The sequence below is a fragment of the Myotis lucifugus genome, unplaced genomic scaffold (assembly GCF_000147115.1).
Source record: "Myotis lucifugus unplaced genomic scaffold, Myoluc2.0 scaffold_20, whole genome shotgun sequence".
NCBI lineage: Eukaryota > Metazoa > Chordata > Mammalia > Chiroptera > Vespertilionidae > Myotis > Myotis lucifugus.
This window is the reverse complement of record NW_005871068.1, coordinates 5278616-5282552: the sequence shown is the minus strand read 5'-3', so window position 1 is coordinate 5282552 and position 3937 is coordinate 5278616. Positions and strand designations below refer to the sequence as shown.

The window sequence follows — 3937 nt, the reverse complement described above, 5'->3', positions numbered from 1 at the left end:
TTTCCAACAGGAAAAAAACAACATTTTAAATATACTGTTACCAAAATATTTATGAAGGATTTTTAATAATATGGTATTTTCCACATGTTTTTCTTATATTGATATATAGTTATATTTAAAGAAATAGATAGTATACAGTTACAAAATCCTTGGAAAACTGTCAATAAAAGGACCACAAAAAAAGTTCCTTTTTACTGAGTTTATTGATTTTATTTTGGAGAAAATGTAAGAGGTGAAATGCAAGGTGCTATGGTTTGGAATGTAGCAACAGTAAAGATAAAATCATAAAAGAGAATGTTTGGGTTAGCTTTTGAAGAAAAGAAATAGGAAGCCCGTGGGGTGTTTTCTAATACACTCTCCATCCTAAACATTTAATATAACTTTTGGTGTATTTCTCTTCTATACTTTCAATTTGATTTGTCGGCACACTACCAAATATAAGGTGAAATGTTGTAGTTTTTTTTAATGTGGACATAAATTGTTTAGAATATTTTCATTTTATTAGCGTGTACAATATTGTTGGAAAACTTCCACTCAGGAATCCAAAATTGAAAGAATATGTAAAAGAATATGTAACAAGAAGGTAGTTAGTAGGTTGACAAAGCAACTGCCCCAAAGGGACTTAGTATATTGATTTCAGAGAGGAAGGGAGAAGGAGAGAGAGATAGAAACATCAATGATGAGAGAGAATCATTGATCAGCTGCCTCCTGCACACCCCCTACTGGGGAATGAGCCCACAACCCAGGTATGTGCCCTTGGCCGGAATCGAACCTGGGACCCTGCAGTCCGCAGGCTGACGCTCTATCCACTGAGCCAAGCCGACTAGGGCATATAGCTTTATGTGCTCTGGGACAATCTGTGAAACACAAATGATGTCATTACCAAAGTGACTTCAGTAGTGCTTCCAACCAGTAGAAAGAGGCATCAGGAGAAATACTGAAGGAGCAACTCACACATGAAGTGACAAAAATTGATCTGAGGGAGTAAGTGAGAGTGGGGAAGAGGAGTTTATTGAATGCCCTCCCCATCCTGCCCCACCCTCAGCTTCTGGGGCACTGGAACCAGTGATTCTCATTTACACAGACTCATAATGATTTAGATTTCTAAATATCAGGTAAACAAATAAAAGAGTCTTATCTATCTCTAAGGCAACTATTAGAACAAATCCTAAACCATTACTGGAATCTAAGAAGAAATCAAATTAATCTACTGGGGTTTTTTCCTAAAGGTGGTGGAAACTGTAAGGTCTTAGTATCAAAAATTTATTAGGATGAAAGTAGAGAGCTCCAACTGTAGCCACACATTTACTAAACATATTGTTTCTAGACCATAGGAAGCTTAATAAAATGGTGTGTATGTATGGATTTTTCCTGGTTTGTGGCATGGGGAGGACTCATATTAATGACAAGAAGGAGGATTAAAGGCAATTTATGTCTGAAGAATGATAAAAAAATCTTGATAAAGGTATTTGGAAGACTTATTGTACTGTCCACAGGAAGGATGAATGACTTGATGGTATATAATAAATGCATTGATTTCAACACTTAGCTGTGGACTGCACTTCTTTTATTTCTAGAACAATAAACACCCTTTTTACATGAGCTACGATAGGAGGGAGGAGGATTTACTTGCCTTTCTGGGCCTTGGTTTTCCTCAGATAGAACTCCCATTCCTTGCCCTTGAGCACATAACCATCTGCTGGGCCACATTGGCCTGGTCTTGAATCAGTGCACGCAAGAAGCTTGCCCTGCTGGAACTGCTCCTCTAGAAGAAGGCAGATTTTAGCCTTCTTATTCCTTTCATCATATTTCTTCTGAATTTTCTTAGATCTTTTTTTGTTGTTGTTTAAAATCCCTTCCTCCTCAGGAGTCTGCTTGGCCCCCTTCTTGTGGCTCAGGGGCAGTGCATAGTGGGCCTCGTATGCTGTCAGTATGCTGACAGTGTGCTGTCAGCAAGGACAATGCAGTTCTTTACTTGGTATGGACTAGTTTTTGGTTTCATGCACTGTAGACAACATCAATAATCTTTATTTTCTGTGTACAACACTCTGAGCCCCAGGAGAAGCTGCCAGCGTGCAGCCTGAAGGCATGGCACTGCTTGTTGCCTCCCTGCATGTAGACTGTTTGTGGGCCCTGGGGCCAATCTTAGTGTTGGCAGGACATCCCAGCTCATTTTTTCTGCTTTTTGGGGTAGGGGTTCCCTTGACCCTAGTCTTGTGGCACTTGTGCCAGTTGTACAGAGAGATGCCCATGGCTTGGTGCCAGCTGGAAAGAAGGAAAGGAGGGATTTAATTTGATGAAAGGAGGGATTAATTCCTACTTGTGAAGACATCCTTTCAATATGAAGACAAGTCATTGGATTCATCCCAAAATATATATTTTTTAATTTTTATTAAATCTTTATTGTTCAGATTATTATAGTTATTCCTCTTTTTTCCCCCCATAGCTTCCCTCCTCTCGGTTCCCACCCCACCCTCTGCCCTTACCTCCCCTCCCCCACTGTCCTCATCCATAGGTGTACGATTTTTGTCCAGTCTCTTCCTGCACCCCCACACCCCTTTCCCCCCTGGCCGAGAATAGTCAGTACACTCCCTTTCTATGCCCCTGATTCTATTATATTCACCAGTTTATTCTGTTCATTCGATTATTTATTCACTTGATTTTTAGATTCACTTGTTGATAGATGTGTATTTGTTGTTCATAATTTGTATCTTTACTTTTTTCTTCTTCTTCCTCTTCTTAAAGGATACCTTTCAGCATTTCATCTAATACTGGTTTGGTGGAGATGAACTCCTTTAGCTTTTCCTTATCTGTGAAGCTCTTTATCTGACCTTCAATTCTGAATGATAGCTTTGTTGGGTAAAGTAATCTTGGTTGTAGGTTCTTGCTATTCATCACTTTGAATATTTCTTGCCAATCCCTTCTGGCCTGCATAGTTTCTGTTGAGAAATCAGCTGACAATCGTATGGGTACTCCCTTGTAGGTAACTGACTTTTTTTCTCTTGCTGCTCTTAAGATTCTCTCTTTATCTTTTGCTCTTGGCATTTTAATTATGATGTGTCTTGGTGTGGTCCTCTTTGGATTCCTTTTGTTTGGGGTTCTCTGTGCTTCCTGGACTTGTAAGTCTATTTCTTTCACCAAGTAGGGGAAGTTTTCTGTCATTATTTCTTCAAATAGGTTTTCAATATCTTGCTCTCTCTCTTCTTCTGGCACCCCTATAATTCAGATGTTGGTACACTTGAAGTTGTCCCAGAGGTTCCTTACACTATCTTCATATTTTTGGATTCTTTTTGTTTTTCCAGTTGGGTGTTTTTTGCTTCTTCATATTTCAAATCTTTGACTTGATTCTTGCGATCCTCTAGTCTGCTGTTGGAACCCTGTATAATATTCTTTATTTCAGTCAGTGTATGCTTAATTTCTAGTTGGTCCTTTTTCATAACCTCGAGGGTCTCACTAGATTTATTGAAGGTCTCACTAAATTTATCGGCGGTTTCTAGAAAATTCTTGAAAAACCTTATAAGTGTGGTTTTGAACTCTATATCCAGTAGTTTCCTTCCCTCCATTTCTGCCATTTGTGACCTGTTTCTTTGTCTCCGCATTTTGGCTGCTTCCCTGTGTTGATAGAGTGGCTTTCTGTGCTAGGTGTCCTATAGGGCCCAGTGGCTCAGCCTCCGCAATTACCTGAGGTGGACACTCTTGGTGCACCCCTTTGTGGGCTTTATGCACAGTCTTGTTGTAGTTAAGCCTTGATTGTTGTAGGTATCACTGGGAGGAATTTACCTCCAGGCCAATTGGCTGTGAGAATCAGCTGTGTCTACAGAGGGAGAACTTCTGTGCTGGAGACACCCTTAGGGGCAAGACTTGCTTCAGTGGGACTTTGATGCTTACTGAGTCTGCCCCCTGAGTGTGTCCCTTATGGATCTGAGGAGTTGTAATC

General features: G+C 40.0%; 1 pseudogene; it reads right to left on the bottom strand.

Annotated features, from left to right (window-relative positions):
• Positions 1-1625: 1625 nt before the first annotated feature.
• Positions 1626-2252, bottom strand: LOC106696592 (annotated as a pseudogene).
• Positions 2253-3937: the final 1685 nt, after the last annotated feature.